The sequence below is a fragment of the Urtica dioica genome, chromosome 5 (genome assembly GCF_054948205.1).
Source record: "Urtica dioica subsp. dioica isolate 48M chromosome 5, U.dioica_male_clone48M_v1_H2, whole genome shotgun sequence".
NCBI classification, from domain to species: Eukaryota; Viridiplantae; Streptophyta; class Magnoliopsida; order Rosales; family Urticaceae; genus Urtica; species Urtica dioica.
The window spans coordinates 24,407,593-24,425,744 of NC_142760.1; positions in this window are offsets into that span (position 1 = coordinate 24,407,593).

An 18,152-nucleotide genomic window follows, 5' to 3' on the forward strand; every position below is an offset into this window, starting at 1 on the left:
CAATTTCCTCTAGGAGAGTATGACATGGGCGGCCAAGGCAAGCAAAATAGGAAACAAATTTGCTTCTAGATGGCAAGGCTTACACGCCTAAAATGAGAAAAGGAAATAAGGATTATTTCCTCATGAATATGTGATATTCTAAAGAAGAGGAAACTACCTTTTTGAAGGTAAAGCCTCTCCTATAAATAGGAGCCTTATTCTTCTCATTTCATTCATTCCACATAAGTTAGAGATTGAGAGCCTCTCTCTCTAGAACTTGTGGCCGCCCCTCTCCTCTCTCTCTCTAGTCAATTTCGTTTTATTGTTTTGGCACCTAGGTCCTCATTTGACCTAGAATTTAGCTCTGCGACTTCAAGACTCCTTCTTAAGTCGTAGTGTTTAAAAGTGCCCACTCACTGATTCCTTTTATTTCGAGTGATTTAGTGATAGAAACTTTCGTGGTTGCTCGAGGTGCCGAGGAAAGAAAGAGAGACGTGCTGCGAGGGGAGACGAGTGTTGCAACTTTCCAAAAGCTTCTCAAAGTTGAAGGTTCAAGAAAGGTTAGTAAACTTCTTAGCTCATAATAGTTTTTATTTATATGTACTTGCTCTTTGTCTAGGTTAGTAAAAAACTGTTTTTACTTGAAAAGAAAATTTTTAAAATTCCGCCGCTTTGCGAAGCGTTAAACTTTTTCTTAAACCCTAGATCAATTCCAACAAATGGTATCAGAGCTATGGTCAAAGATTAGCGTGTACATGTATTTAAAATTATGAGCTTGAAAATCGTTTTCAAAAGTTTACTAATTTTGTGACAAGTTAGAATTGTTATCTTAGATTTTTTTTTTAATTTATTGCTCTTGCCTTTAAATTAAATATCATGTTGATTTTCTATGAGCGGATCCACTGAATATTATCTATGTTTACCCTTCATGAATGTCATCAGCTAGTCAGGATTTACTAAATTAACATTTTACCCTTCTAGCTGTTATTTCCTCAACTCCTTTGTCGCTTGTGAATAAGTTAGAAACAATGTATTGACGAGGAGCTACCAAGTCACATTGTTTCATCCAAAAGAGTCAGGACTCAATTTGGACACTGGCCAGTTCATTTATTCACACTCCAAGGAACAAAGCATGAGGTGACATACATTGCATTTTAGCAATCTTGTACATGAATTCCATATCTATGAGACCTTCACAAAGTTACTCATGACATTCTCACAACTTAGTACTTCACCAATAGGCCCTGTTCGGAATCACATAGTGAGTCCAAACTCTGACTTTCTCAAATGAGAATACTAAGGTGTGAAATGACATGTCTCATTTCAGGATTAAGGTAAGCATGATGCAATTCATACGTAGTGACTTCGAGACATAAGAGGTTAAATGGTTTGTTCTTATCTTGTCTCTAGAAGTGCACTGGTCAATTCAGTACCTTCGGAAGATACCTAGAAGAACTATAGAGTCTCCAACTCTCAATGCCTCATAACCAGACATCATAGATTCTTCTAACAATCGTACTGAGGTCAATAGTCCTTTGACCCTAAGATTGCGAATATATATCGTTTTAAGCAAACTACGAAGAATTTGTTCATGCAAATCTACATTTGTCTCTTCGTAAGTTGTTAAGTTTGTTTATGGACAAAAAGACTAAGGTTTTATCATAAAGCTTCAGACAAGGAAGATTGAATGAACGTTTCAACTTTTTATCAATGAATAAGCAATTACAAGCAAGAGTCTTCGTAAGACTATATGACACCAAATGTACATAAATAGACACTACTACTCTTCTTGTGGGCACCATTGACAACAAACTCCCACTTCACTCAAAGAAGATGTGAGTAGTCCTACATGCCTTATCCCTCTCGAAGTTGGTCGAAGACCATGTTCGCCAGGGCCTTGGTGAATAGATCTGCCAGAGATCTACTTCACCTCCACGTCTCCGCGTTGCGCGATCTCTCGAATCAAATGGTATTTCCTCTCAATATGCTTAGAGCGCTTATGGCTTCGAGGTTCCTTTGAGTTAGCAACAACCCCACTATTATCACAATAAAGGGTCATGGGCTCGTCGACGTTTGGAACAATTTCAAAATACTTAAGGAATTTTCTAAGCCATACAGCCTCTTTGGATGCTTCACAAGCAGCCACATATTCTGCTTCCATTGTGGAGTCAGCAATGTAAGATTGCTTAATACTTCTCCACACAACAGCTCCACCATTAAGGATGAACACAGATCCCGAAGTGGATTTCCTGGAATCCTTATCCGCTTGAAAATCGGAGTCGGTATATCCCGCCATAGTCAGGTCAGTACCTGAGTATGTAAGCATCAAGTTCCTAGTTCTTCGAAGATACTTAAGAACATGCTTAACAGCAATCCAGTGCTCGGGTTCGGGTTGGATTGGAAACAGCTAACTACGCCAACGGCGAAACACATATCAGGTCTAGTGCAAAGCATAACATACATGAGGCTTCCTAAGGCAGAGGCGTAAGGAATCTTCCTCATGTCTTCAATCTCTTGTGCAGTCTTGGGAGACTGGTCCTTAGAGAGTGAAACTCCATGCCTAAACGGTGTTTGACCCTTCTTGGAGTCTTGCATCGAGAAGCGATCTATCACCTTATCAATATAAGATGCTTGAGAGAGCGACAGGGTCCGGTTTTTCCTATCTCGAAAGATTTGGATTGCCAGAATGTACGCGGCTTCTCCTAGATCCTTCATATCGAATTGCTTTGCCAGCCAGACCTTAACCTCAGATAACTTACCCACGTCATAACCAATGAGTAGTATATCATCGACATATAGTACCAGAAACACAACTTTACCTTCGTGTATTAACTTGTAAACACAAGGCCCATCTATTGACTGTTCAAAGCCAAAGCTTTTTACAGTTTCATCGAATCTAATATTCCATGACCTAGATGCTTGCTTTAATCCATAAATGGACTTAAGCAACTCACAAACCTTGGTCTCTTGACCTTCTTCCACAAACCCGTCTGGTTGAGCCATGTAAATGCGCTCGTCAAGATTGCCATTCAGAAAGGCTGTCTTCACATCCATTTGCTAGATCTCATAGTCGAGAGCTGCAGCTATGGATAGGAGTATGCGGATGGATTTAAGCATCGCGACTGGCGAGAAGGTTTCTTCATAGTCAATCCCTTCTTGTTGGGTATAACCCTTCGCCACAAGTCGTGCTTTGAACGTCTCGACGTTCCCATCAGGACCCCTTTTCTTCTTGTATATCCACTTACACCCTACGGGTTTAATCCCTTCAGGAAGGTCTACAAGTCTCCAGACTTTGTTGAAATACATCGAGTGCATTTCAACTTTCATGGCGTCAAGCCAAAGGTTTGATTCAGAACAAGCCATCGCTTGGCTATAGGAAACAGGATCATCCATGTCAGAGACGGCTACAAGAGAGTCTCCATAGGATATATACCTGTCAGGCTTTTGAGTAGCCCTCCCACTACGTCGAAGTACTACTTGACGAGATTCTGATGAGTTAGGTCGTGTTTCAGTTGGGGTAAGAACAGTTCTTACAGATGAGGTAGAAGCTTACTCACCCAACTTTTCTTCAAGCACAATTTTGCTTCTAGGTTTCGCATCCTTCATAAAGTCCTCCTCGAGGAAACGAGCATTCGTGCTAACGAAAGTCTTATCGTCCTCGGGACTATAGAAAGTAAAACCTTTGGTTTCCTTTGGATATCCCACAAACAGGCACAATTCTGACCTACTAGCCAACTTGCTAGTCTTTTGCCTTAGCACATGTGGAGGGCAACCCCAAATCAGATGTCGCCCAAACTTACTTTACGGCCAGTCCATCTTTCATAAGGAGTACCAGGAACCGTTTTAGATGGAACTTGGTTCAGAATGTAAGCGGCTATTTCGAGGGCATATCCCCAAAAGGAAAGAGGGAGTGATGAGTAACTCATCATTGATCTAACCATCTCCATAAGAGTTCGGTTTCTTCTCTCTGACACTCCGTTTTGTTGAGGTGTGCCAGGTGCGGTAAGCTGAGAAGCGATATCTTCTTCTTTAAGAAAGTCATCGAACTCTCCAGACATATACTCACCACCTCGATCAGATCGAAGGGTTTTGATCACTTTGCCAGTTTGCTTTTCCACTAAAGCCCTAAAGACCTTAAATACGTTAAAGGTCTTGGATTTGTGTTTGAGCAAATAGACAAACCCATATCGTGAGTAATCATCGGTGAAGGTAACGAAGTATTCGTATCCTCCACTCGCCTGTTGGCTGAGCGGTCCACATATATCAGAATGTACTAGTTCCAGCAACTCAGTGGCTCTTCGACCCTTATCGGAGAAAGGTCGCTTAGTTATTTTTCCTTCTATGCAGGATTCACAAGTAGGTAGTGAACCTATTGTAGAGGCTTGGAGTGGACCGTCCCTCACAAGTCTCTTAATCCTATCTAGACTGATATGACCAATTCTTAAGTGCCATAGGTGTGTTGATTTTGTTAGATCGGAGGATTCAGAAAGTTTGATCCTCTTTGGCTCCCTAATTAGATCATTATCTATTTCGGTGTCTAAAAGAGAAGGTTGAGTGGGATAGATGTAGAAAAGAGCATTCTTCATACATGCATCAGTGACAAAAGAATTATCAGGAAATGAAATACGAATTCCATTCTTAATGAACTTTAAACAATAATCTTGCTCACGAAGACGAGCAATGGATATTAAGTTCTTCCCAAAGGTAGGAACAAAATAAACATTATTCAAGTTTAAAGTGCGGTCTTCAAAAGACAGCGTCACGGATCCCACAGCCTTTGCAGACACCAGGCTCCCATCACCCGATTTGAAACAGAACTCGCCTTCATCTATGGTTAGTAGCAGCGGAGTCAAGAATCCACGTTGATACATTATCAGCTACTAAGCATGCTTCGGTAACTAGTACAATACTATGTTCCTTTGCTTTGAGATAGGCAGGACAGTTCCTTTTATCGGCCTTGTGAGGTCTCTTTTTAGTTTCAGAGGCGGCGGCTTTTTGCTCAATAGCATGTGCCTCTCCTTGATTCCTCTTTCTCTTAGTGAGACCTACAGCAGTATGATGCTCCTTCATAAGCTCGGTAACAATGTACTCTAGCTTGTTTATGGAGCAGTTCATCTTGGAGGTATCAAGAGATGCGGGAAGAGTTTCTAAGATCACATATATGACATTCTTCCCATCAATCTCATATCCTAGGATTTCCATTTTACTCAGATGACTAAAGATCAGTATCATAAAGTCTCCAACAGGAGTCCTAACCTTCATGTGACAGTTCATAAACTGTCCGACTGCTTTTTGCCTTGCTTGACGCCTTTGCCCTTCAAACATCTCATGGAGATTTTTGAGCATGTCGGCGGTAGTCTCGATGTCATGATGTTGTTGTTGCAACATATTGTTCATTGATGCCAAGATATAGCACCTCACAATCTCATCGGAGCAGAGCCAGGCCGCCAAGGCGTCTTTGTCCTCTTGAGTTGAATCATTATTCGTCAGAGGAGGACACGGGGTGGTGAGTACCCATTTGTGCTTGGTAAGGATTATGTCGAGGTTGTGTTTCGAATCTACGTAGTTTTCATTTTCGAGTTTGATCGAGGAAAGAAAGATTGAGAGATGGTTGAGAGACATATTGCCTATATAAGTTGAAACAAGTTTATGATTAGTCTTTGGTTTAGGATTTAAGTTTGTTTAAGACTTTGATAAAATCCAAAGGTGTTATAAACCAAACGATAATTTACTCCCTCAAGAGAAGGCCGCAAAAAATCTCCTTTTATAAGTAAATGACACATCATTAATGCTAAGCCAAGATGTCAATACATCTATTTTGACTAGCCACCTTGTAAATTGGTTGGATCACTCACATCCTTTCGCAGGGCCTCGAGGGAGGATTACTAGGGATTGAGCCTAAGTGTGCAACCAACCACTTAGTCCAAAAGATCAACTTTGAAAAACAATCCCCCAAGGGGAGGCCTTGCCATCATCGTCTCACTCTCGGATGTAGCTCATTGAGCAATGATCAGAGCAAAGCGCCCTTGAGTACTCTCATTTAAGAGAGGGCCACGAGGGTGACTCTTAGTCCGGCGACACTTGCACTTTTCATTAGTGTTGGAGATCGTGGGTTACAAACAACAAGTATAACCCTCCCACTTAGTTTTTGGAGTTGGTTCATCGACTCTTATAAGTTCGGAAACAGATTTTCTAGTTAAAGAGCGACAGAGCGGACAACTAGAAAAGAATTTGAGTGGGAGGTCTCCTTGTAGACAAGCCAAAAAATAAAAGATGTGTAATCTCAAATTTCCGAGTGTTCGAGTGAGTTGAAGTTCACAATTCCCTCATGCACTTTCCCCAAATAGAAAATAGGAAAAGATCCGAGTATGTCCCTTGTGCCTTTATGCACTAACACTGCTCTGAACATGAACTTCTAGGATTCTTTTCTAGTTGTCCGCTCTATCGCTCTATAACTAGGAAAACCGTTTCCGAACTTATAAGAGTCGATGTACCAACTCCAAAAACTAAGTGGGAGGGTTATACTTATTGTTTGTAACCCACGATCCCCAACACTAATGAAAGAAGCAATTAACATGAAACTAAGAGCCGCTTTTGCGGCCCTCTCTTAAATGGGTGTAATCTAAGGCGTTTTTGCTTCGATCATTGCTCAATGAGCTACGTCCGAGAGTGAGACGATGATGACAAGGCCTCCCTTTGGGGGATTGTTTTACAAAGTTGATCTTTTGGACTAAATGGTTGATTGCACACTTAGGCTCAATCCCTAGTAATCCTCCCTTGAGGCTTTGCAAAAGGATGTGAGTGATCAAACCAATTTAAAAGGTGGCTAATTAAAATTGGTGTATTGACATCTTGGCTAAGAATTAATGATGTGTCATTTACTTATGAATGGAGATTTTTTTGCGGCTTTCTCCTGAGGTAGTAAATTATCGTTTGGTTTATAACACCTTTGGATTTTATCAAGTCTTAAACAAACTTAAATCCTAAACCAAAGACTAATCATAAACTTGTTTCAACTTTTATAGGCAAAATGTCTCCCAACTCTCTCTCTTTCATCCCTTCCTCGAACAAACTCAAAAACAAAAACTACGTAGATTCGAAACATAACCCTCGATATCATCCTTACCATTAACAAGCACAAAAGGGTACTCACCACCCCGTGTCCTCCTCTGACGATTGATGATTCGACTCAAGAGGGCAAAGACGCCTTAGCGGCCTGGCTTCGATCCAATGAGATTGCGAGATGCTATATCTTAGCATCAATGAACAATGTGTTGCAAAAACAACATCGTGACATCGAGACTGCCACTGACATGCTCTACAATCTCCTTGAGATGTTTTGAGAGCAAAGACGTCAAACAAGGAAACAAGCAGTCCGATAATGTATGAACTGTCGCATGAAGGCTAGGACTCCTGTTAGGGACCATACGATGCTGATCGTTAGTTAACTAATGAGATGGAAATCCTAGGATCTAAGATTAACGAGGAGATCAAAATAGATATGATCTTGGAAACTCTCTCCGAAGCTTTTGATACCTTCAAGTGGAACTACTCCATGACTAAGCTAGAGTACATTGTTACCAAGCTTGTAAAGGAGCTTCACACTGCTAAAGGTCTCACTAAGAGAAAGAGGAATCAAGGAGACGCACATGCTACTGAGCACAAAGCCTCCGCCTCTTGATCTAAGAAGAGACCTCAAAAGGTCGAGAAAAAAAATTGTCCTGCCTATCTCAAAGCAAAGGAACATAGTATTTTACTAATTACCGAAGCATGCTTAGTAGCTGATAATGTATCATCGTGGATTATTGACTCCGCTGCTACTAACCATATTTGCTGTTCCTTGACTGGTTTTAAGAAAACCAAAAGCTTAGAGGAAGGTGATTTTTGTTTCAAATGGGATGATGGGAGCCTGGTGTCTGCAAAAGCTATAGGATCCGTGACGCTGTCTTTTGAAGACCGCACTTTAAACTTGAATAATGTTTATTTTGTTCCTACCTTTGGGAAGAACTTAATATCCGTTGCTCGTCTTCTTGAGCAAGATTATTATTTAAAGTTCATTAGGAATGGAATTCGTATTTCGTTTCCTGATAATTCTTTTGTCACTGATGCATGTATGAAGAATGCTCTTTTCTACATCTATCCCACTCAACCTTCTCTTTTAGACACCGAAATAGATAATGATCTGATTAGGGAGCCAAAGAGGATCAAACTTTCTGAATCCTCCGATCTAACAAAATCAACATACCTATGGCACTTGGTCATATCAGTCTAGATAGGATTAAGAGACTTGTGAGGGACAGTCCACTCCAAGCCTCTGCAATAGGTTCACTATCTACTTGTGAATCCTGCATAGAAGGAAAAATGACTAAGCGACCTTTCTCCGATAAGGGTCGAAGAGCCACTGAGTTGCTGGAACTAGTACATTCTGATGTATGTGGTCCACTTAGTCAGTAGGCACGTGGTGGATACGAATACTTCGTTACATTCACTGACGATTACTCAAGACACGGTTTTGTCTATTTGCTCAAACACAAATCCGAGACCTTTAACATATTTAAGGTCTTTAGGGCTTTAGTGGAAAAGCAAACTGGCAAACAGATCAAAACCCTTCGATCCGATCGAGGTGGGGAGTATATGTCTAGAGAGTTCGATGACTTTCTTAAAGAAGAATGTATCGCTTCTCAGCTTACCGCACCTGGCACACCTCAACAAAACGGAGTGTCAGAGAGAAGAAACCGAACTCTTTTGAAGATGGTTAGATCAATGATGAGTTACTCATCACTCCCCCTTTCCTTTTGGGGGTATGCCCTCGAAACAGCCGCTTATATTCTGAACCAAGTTCCATCTATAATGGTTCCTGGTACTCCTTATGAAAGATGGACTGGCCGTAAAGTAAATCTGGGCCACATCCGAATTTGGGGTTGCCCTGCACATGTGCTAAGGCAAAAGACTAGTAGGTGAGAATTGTGCCTGTTTGTGGGATATCCAAAGGAAACCATAGGTCTCATTTTCTATAGTCCTGAGGACGATAAGACTTTCGTTAGCACGAATGCTCGTTTCCTCGAGGAGGACTTTATGAAGATTGCGAAACCTAGAAACAAAATTGTGCTTGAAGAAAAGTTCGGTGAGGAAGCTTCTACCTCATATGTAAGAACTGTTCTTACCCAAACTGAAACACAACCTAACTCATCAGAATCTCGTCAAGTAGTACTTCGACGTAGTGGGAGGGTTACTCAAAAGCCTGACAGGTACATGTCCTATGGAGACTCTCTCGTAGCCGTCTCTGACATGGATGATCCTATTTCCTATAGCCAAGCGATGGCTTGTTCTGAATCAAACCTTTGGCTTGACGCCATGAAAGTTGAGATGCACTCGATGTATATCAACAAAGTCTGGAAACTTGTAGACCTTCCCAAAGGGGTTAAACCCCTAGGGTTTAAGTGGATATACAAGAAGAAAAGGGGTCTGGATGGGCACATCGAGACGTTCAAAGCACTACTTGTGGCGAAGGGTTATACCCAACAAGAAGTGATTGACTATGAAGAAACCTTCTCACCAATCGCGATGCTTAAGTCCATCCTCATACTCCTATCCATAGCTTTAGCTCTCGACTATGAGATCTGGTAAATGGATGTCAAGACAGCCTTCCTGAATGGAAATCTTGACGAGCGTATTTACATGGCTCAACCAGACGGTTTCGTGGAAGAAGGTCAAGAGACCAAGGTTTGTGAGTTGCTTAAGTCCATTTATGGACTAAAGCAAGCATCTAGGTCATGGAATATTAGATTCGATGAAACTGTGAAGAGCTTTGGCTTTGAGCAGTCAATAGATGAGCCGTGCGTTTACAAATTAATGCACGAAGGTAAAGTCGTGTTTCTGGTACTGTATGTCGATGATATATTACTCATAGGTAATGATGTGGGTAAGTTATCTGAGGTTAAGGGCTGGCTGGCAAAGCAATTCGATATGAAGGATCTAGGAGAAGCCACGTACATTCTGGGGATCCAAATCTTTCGAGATAGAAAAAATGGACACTGTCGCTCTCTCAAGCATCTTATATTGATAAGGTGATGGATCTCTTCTCGAAGTCACTACGTATGAATTGCATCGTGCTTACCTTAATCCTGAAATGAGACATGCCATTTCACAGCTTACGTATTCTCATTTGAAAAAGTCAGAGCTCCGACTCACTATGTGATTCTGAACAGGGCCTATTGGTGAAGTACTAAGTTGTGAGAATGTCATGATTAACTTTGTGAAGTTCTCATAGATATGGAATTCATGTACAAGATTGCTGAAATTCAATGTATATCACCTCATGCTTTGTTCCTTGGAATGTGAATAAATGAACTGGCCAGTGTCCAAATTGAGTCTTGACTCTTTTGGATGAAACAATGTGACTTGTTAGCTCCTCGTCAATACATTGTTTCTAACTTATTCAGAAGCGACAAAGGAGTTGAGAAAATTACAGCTAGAAGGGTAAAATGGTAATTTTGTAAATCCCGACTAGCTGATGATATTCAATAAGGGTAAACACTGATAATATTCTGTGGATCCACTCATTACAATTAGGTTGAATTCCTGAGTAGAAAATAAATTCATTTGAACCGAGAGATTTTCAGTGTCAACTCTTTAGTGGAGTCAGTTGAGATTAAGCTAAACTTGGAAAAAGTTTGTGAACTTTTGAGTCCAAGTTTTTATTGTTGGAATTGATCTAGGGTTTAAGGAAAAGTTTAACGCTTCGTTAAGCGGTGGAATTTTAAAATTTTTCTTTTTCAAGTAAAACGGTTTTTACTAACCTAGACAAAGTGCAAGCACATGTAAATAAAAACAATTATGAGCATAGAAGTTTACTAACCTTTTTAGACGCTTGAACATTGAGAAGCTTTTGGAAAAAGGTTGCAATGTTCGTCTCCCCTCGCAGCACGTCTCTCTTCCTTACTCGGCAACTCGAGCAACCACGAAAGTTTCTACCACTAAATCACTCGAGAAAAAAGGAATTAGTGAGTGGGCACTTTTAAACACTTCGACTTAAGAACGAGTCTCGAAGTCGCAGAGCTAAACGCTACGTCAAATGAGGACCTAGGTGCCAAAACAATAAAACGAAATTGAATAGAGAGAGAGAGAGGATCGGCCAAGGTTCTAGAGAGAGAGTCTCTCAAAATCTCTAAAACTTGGATGAATAGAATGAGAGGAACGAGGGTCCTATTTATAGGAGAAGGGTTGGCCTTGGAAAGAAGTAGTTTCCTCTTATTTTCCAAGCCTTTATGAGCAATCCCTTATTGCCCAATTCGCCAAAATGGGCGCCTACCTCATGCAAATCCCAAAGGGATTAGTTTCCTCTTTTGTTTCCCTCTTGGTTGCCTTGGCCGAAATACTTGTTTCCTCATAGAGGAAATTTGTTTCCTCTTTTTCTTTTGGCAAGTATCTTGATACATCTATGCACAAAATATTCTCTCTTTCTTTGGGTATGTTGGGCGCCTATAGCCTTCTAGAAAGGGCTTCTAGAAGCTTTTCCATTTATTCATGACAACATGAAAAAGGCCCATTAAGAATTTTCAATAAAATTCTTATGAAATGAAATTAATTCACAAGGCCCATTGATCAAGTCATGGCCGAGTATTATTGAGTCATCAAATGACCATGTAAAAAAATTTATTGACATTCATTTCATCCTATGTCTCAAAAGTCAAAAATACCCTTTTGACAATTTTCGTTCTTGTTTTGACTTAGCTTCCAGTTTAACTATTCCTACTCGATGTGATTCGTGATAGTGACCTCATGGATCCAAATGAACAAAGCTTGAGCTAAATACTTGGACTCAAAAGTTCACAAACCTTTTCCAAGTTTAGCTTAATGTCAACTGACTCCACTAAAGAGTTGACACTGAAAATCTCTCGGTTCAAATGAATTTATTTTCTACTCAAGAATTCAACCTAATTGTAATGAGCGGATCCACAGAATATTATCAGTGTTTACCCTTCATGAATATCATCAGCTAGTCGAGATATACAAAATTACCATTTCACCCTTCTAGCTGTTATTTCCTCAACTCCTTTGCCGCTTGTGAATAAGTTAGAAACAATGTATTGACGAGGAGCTAACAACTCACATTGTTTCATCCAAAAGAGTCAAGACTCAATTTGGACACTGGCCAGTTCATTTATTAACACTCCAAGGAACAAAGCATGAGGTGATATACATTGCATTTCAGCAATCTTGTACATGAATTGCATATCTATGAGATCTTCACAAAGTTACTCATGACATTCTCACAACTTAGTACTTCACCAATAGCCCTTGTTCGGAATCACATAGTGAGTCCGAACTCTGACTTTCTCAAATGAGAATACTAAGGTGTGAAATGACATGTCTCATTTCAGGATTAAGGTAAGCACGATGCAATTCATACGTAGTGACTTCGAGACATAAGAGGTTAAATGGTTTGTTCTTATCTTGTCTCTAGAAGTGCACTGGTCAATTTAGTACCTTCGGAAGATATCTAGAAGAACTATAGAGTCTCCAACTCTCAATGCCTCATAACCAGACATCATAGATTCTTCTAACAATCATACTGAGGTCAATAGTCCTTTGACCCTTAGATTGCGAATATATCGTTTTAAGCAAACTACGAAGAGTTTGTTCATGCAAATCTACATTTGTCTCTTCGTAAGTTGTTAGGTTTGTTTATGGACTAAAGACTAATGTTTTATCATAAAGCTTCAAACAGACACGGAAGAATGAATGAACGTTTCAACTTTTTATTAATGAATAAGCAATTACAAGCAAGAGTCTTCATGAGACTTTATTACATCAAATGTACAATATAAAGATTACAAATCTTCTTGTGGGCACCATTGACAACATTGAGCTCAAGCTTTGTTCATTTGGATCCATGAGGTCACTGTCACAAATCAAATCGAGTAGGAATAGTTAAACTAGAAGCTAAGCCAAAACAAGAACGAGACAAGTTTTATGAAAATTGTCAACATGGTAATTTTGTCTTTTCGGACATAGGATGAAATAAATGTCAATAATTTTTTTTGACATGGTCATTTGATGACATGCATTCATTCGGCCAAGTTAGTTTAATTGGGCCTTGTGGTTTAATTTCATTTCATGAGAATTTTATTGAAAATTCTTAATGGGCCTTTCTCATGTTGTCATGCACAAATGAAGAAGTTTCTAGAAGCTCCTTCTAGAGAGTATTTGGCGGCCCAACACAAAGAAAGAATGGGAGATTATTTTGTGCATAAATGTATGAAGATACTTGCCAAAAGAAAAAGAGGAAACAAATCTTCACTAAGGGGAATAAGGGAATTCGGCCAAGTGGAGTCAAAGGGAGAAGCTAAACAAAAGAGGAAAAAAATTCAAGGCTTATAGAAGCCTCCTCTTGGCCGTGTGACTCATGAAGGAAAAGAGGAAATTGGCTCATGAATATGTGATATTCTATAGAAGATGAAACTACCTTATTGAAGGTGGGACCTCTCCTATAAATAGGGGCTTTATTCTTCTCATTTCATCCATCCCAAGTTTTAGAGATTGAGAGCTTCTCTCTCTAGCTTGGCCGCCCCTCTCTCCTTCTCTCTCTAAGTTCTTTTCGTTTTTGTTTTGGCACCTAGGTCCTCTTTTGGCCTAGCGATTTTAGCTCTTCGACTTTGAGACTTGTTAGTGTTTAAAAGTGCCCACACACTAATTCCTATTTTTCTCGAGTGATTATAGTGATAGAAACTTTCGTGTTTGCTCGAGTTGGCGAGGAAAGAAGAGAGACGTGATGCGAGGGAGACGAACGTTTTCAACCTTCTGAAGGCTCATCAACGTTCAAGCTTCCAAAAAGGTTAGTAAATTATTTAATGCTCATAATAGTTTTATTTACATGTACTTGCTCTTTGTCTAGGTTAGTAAAATCGTTTTACTTGTCCAAAGAAAATTTTTAAAATTCCGCCGCTTACCCGAAGCGTTAAACTTTTCCTTAAACCCTAGATCAATTCCAACAATGAGTTGCGTTGGGTATGGCCCGGTGACTTTAAGTTCGTGCCATGGGCGACCGAACGTATGTATTTTGCCGGGAGTGGCCCGACGACTTTGGGTTCGTGCCATGGGCGACCGAACATATATATTGCGTCGGGAGTGTCCCGGCGACTTTGAGTTCATGCCTTGGGCGGCCGAACATATGTATTGCGTCGGGAGTGGTCCGACGACTTTGAGTTCGTGCCATGGGCGACCGAACATATGTATTGCGCCGGGAGTGGCCCGTCGATTTTGAGTTCATGTCATGGGCGACCGAACGTATGTGTGTGGCGGAGGGAGTAGCCCAGCCGCCTTTACCTGCGCTGTTACGCGACTTACGGCATGCCGCGTTAGGCCGATGATTTTTCTCAAACCCGTGCGTTTCGTGCCATAGGCGACCGAAGGTGTATGGCTCAGATTTGGCTGTTAGGGTTTGAGGCGGCGCCTTTACGAGACTTACATGCGTCTGGGGTGATGACTTTCACCGGCGCCTTTACGGGACTTACGGCACGCCGGGAAGCCTACGGTTTCACTTGAACCCGTATGCACGAAGAGCCGTCGGGGTCCGAGCTTCTTAAGTCTGTATTCCCGTGGGGGACTTAAGCCTGGATGAAGGGTACGCTGGGAAAGCCGACGGTTTCACTTAAACCCGTATGCTCGAAGAGCATCTTAAGCCTGTATCCCCGTGTGTGCGGGGGGGGGGACTTAAGCCTGTATTTGGCGATTTTCTTAAGCATGTCTTCCCGTGTGTGTACGGGAGACTTATGCGTGTATCTAGAGTTCTCGCTTCGTGCCAATTGGCGACCGAAAGGGCGTCGAATTAGGTCGATGACTTTACCCAGACCCGTATGCTCGAGGGGCCGTCGGGGTCTGGAGCTTCCTAAGCCCGTGTTCTTGTGTGTGTGCGGGGGGCTTAAGGTTTTGTTTCTTGGGCCGTGTATTTTTGAGTGTTCATCGCAGAACTCACTAGCCCCCCAAGTTTTTAGTGTACAGGTCATGCCTTGATGACTAAAAACTTAATAAAACGGATTTTTGAAAAAACCTCAAACTTTATTATTTTTGTGAATCGATAACATCTCAAACATTGGCACATGGGCCTTATTGAATTGGGGAAATCAAAGCAATTAATGGGGGAGTTGTATGTCACTGGCAGTACTTCCTCAACTGTTCGGCGTTCCAAGCGTGTCGGATCGTAGTCTCGTCCGTATGTTTGATGTAATAGGTTCCGTCATGTATGACTTGTCGAACTCTATATGGTCCTTCCCAGTTTGGGCCCAAGACTCTGGCGCCTTGTACTTGGGTGTTTTGGAACACGTGCTTGAGTATGAGGATGCCGACGGTGAAGATTCGGCTCTTGACTTTGGCGTTGTATTATTTCTCGACCTTACACTTTTGCGCGGCAAGTCGGGTGAGAGCCTCAGATCTTTTTTCATCGATTAGATCTAGTTTGAGGAGCATGGCCTCATCATTTTCTTTCTCGTCGAAAGTGTCGACTCGGTAAGTAGGGACCTCAGTTTCCACGGGGACCACTGCCTCAACCCTAAAGGCTAGGGAAAAAGGGGTCTCTCAGGTGGCGTTTCGAACAGTCGTTCCGTAGGCCCATAAGATGAATGGTAGCTCCTCAGCCTAGGCGCCCTTCTTGGCCTCGAGCTTTTTCTTGAGGTTGCCTTTGATCGTCTTGTTGACAGCCTGCACTTGGCCGTTAGCTAGTGGATGCCGCGGGGATGAGAATGTCTTGTTGATCCCTAGTTGGGCGCAGATTTCTCTAACCTGGGCATTGTCGAATTGCACACCATTATCGGTCACAACTGACGCGGGGATGCCGTGGTGACATATGATGGACTTCCATATGAAGTTTGTGGTCTTGGCCTCGATGATTCTGGATATAGGCTCGGCTTCGACCCACTTAGTAAAGTAGTCAATAGCGACGATGGTGTACTCATACTGTCTCGGAGCTTTTGGAAGCTTGCCGATGATGTCTATGCCCCATTTTGCAAAGGGGCGTGGTACGACGATGCTACCCAGGGGAGATGGCAGTTGTCGTGGAACGTTAGACAAAAGTTGACACTTGTCTCACTTTCTCGCTCAGTTGTAGGCGTCTTTCTTCATTGTGAACCATAAATTGCCTTGTCGGAGCACTTTGAGCTCAAGGGATCTCCCAGCAGAGTGGTTCCCACAGAGGCCCTCATGAATTTCGCAGAGGACCTTAGTCAGCTCGACGCTATCGAGGCATCGGAGCAGCGGGGTTGAGATCCCGCGCTTTTATAGGGCTTCGCCTCTCAACACATATTTAGATGCGAGGGCTTTTAGCCTTTCGGCTTCTTTGCGGTCTTCAGGAAGTGCCCCACTTCGCAAGAAGTCTGTAAGCGAAGTCATCCAAGTTGGATGAGCGGTGCTCTCGATCGTTCCAACCTCGTCTCGTGAGATGGATGGTCGCGAGAGAGACTCGACTGGGATAGTTCCTAACCCGTCTTCGGTGATACCAGAGCCGAGGCGTGCGAGAGTATAAGCCTCGGCGTTCTATTCTCTTGGGATCTAGATGATCTCAAACCAAGAGAAGGCATCTAGCTTGGCATTTGTTTTTCCCAGGTAAGCGATCATGTTAGGTTCTTTGGCGATGTAGTCGCCCTTAACCTGATTTACGATCAACTGCGAGTCGCAATGTATTTGTTAGTTTTGTACGTTTAGCTTATGAGCAAGCTCTAGCCCCACAATGATGGCTTCATACCCGGCCTCGTTGTTGGAGGCTTGGAATCCGTAGTTGAGGGCGTAGCGTAACTTCTCTCGGTCGGGATTGGTAAAAATCACGCCATCGCCGGCTCCTTAAGTATTGGATGCTCCGTCTATGTGTAATTCCCAGATGGGACCCGTAGGGTCGACATTCTCTTTCAAGAGGACAAGTCGTCGGTCGAGTCATCTTCTGCTCTTCCCATGTCGGGAGTATAGGAGAATTCCGCCACGAAATCGGCTTGGGCTTGAGCCTTTATTGCCGGTCTCGGGTGGAACTCGATTTCGTACTCGCTCAATTCTTGGAACCAGATCGCCATGCGAGTCGATGTTGTTGTCAATGGTGCCCACAAGAAGAGTAGTAGTGTCTATTTATGTACATTTGATGTCATATAGTCTTACGAAGACTCTTGCTTGTAATTGCTTATTCATTAATAAAAAGTTGAAACGTTCATTCAATCTTCTTTGTTTGAAGCTTTATGATAAAACCTTAGTCTTTTAGTCCATAAACAAACTTAACAACTTACGAAGAGACAAATGTAGATTTGCATGAACAAACTCTTCGTAGTTTGCTTAAAACGATATATTCGCAATCTTAGGGTCAAAGGACTATTGACCTCAGTATGATTGTTAGAAGAATCTATGATGTCTGGTTATGAGGCATTGAGAGTTGGAGACTCTATAGTTCTTCTAGGTATCTTTCGAAGGTACTGAATTGACCAGTGCACTTCTAGAGACAATATAAGAACAAACCATTTAACCTCTTATGTCTCGAAGTCACTATGTATGAATTGCATCATGCTTACCTTAATCCTGAAATGAGACATGCCATTTCACACCTTAGTATTCTCATTTGAGAAAGTTAAAGTTCGGACTCACTATGTGATTCCGAACAAGGCCTATTGGTGAAGTACTAAGTTGTGAGTCTGTCATGAGTAACTTTGTGAAGTTCTCATAGATATGGAATTCATGTACAAGATTGCTGAAATGCAATGTATGTCACCTCATGCTTTGTTCCTTGGAGTGTGAATAAATGAACTGGCCAGTGTCCAAATTGAGTCCTGACTCTTTTGGATGAAACAATGTGACTTGTTAGCTCATCGTCAATACATTGTTTCTAACTTATTCACAAGCGACAAATTAGTTGAGGAAATAACAGCTAGAAGGGTAAAATGGTAATTTAGAAAATCCCGACTAGCTGATGACATTCATGAAGGGTAAACATAGATAATATTCAGTGGATCCGCTCATTATAATTAGGTGAATTCTTGAGTAGAAAATAAATTCATTTGAACCTAGAGATTTTCAGTGTCAACTCTTTAGTGGAGTCAGTTGGCATTAAGCTAAACTTGGAAAAGGTTTGTGAACTTTTGAGTCCAAGTGTTTAGCTCAAGCTTTGTTCATTTGGGTCCATGAGGTCACTGTCACGAATCACA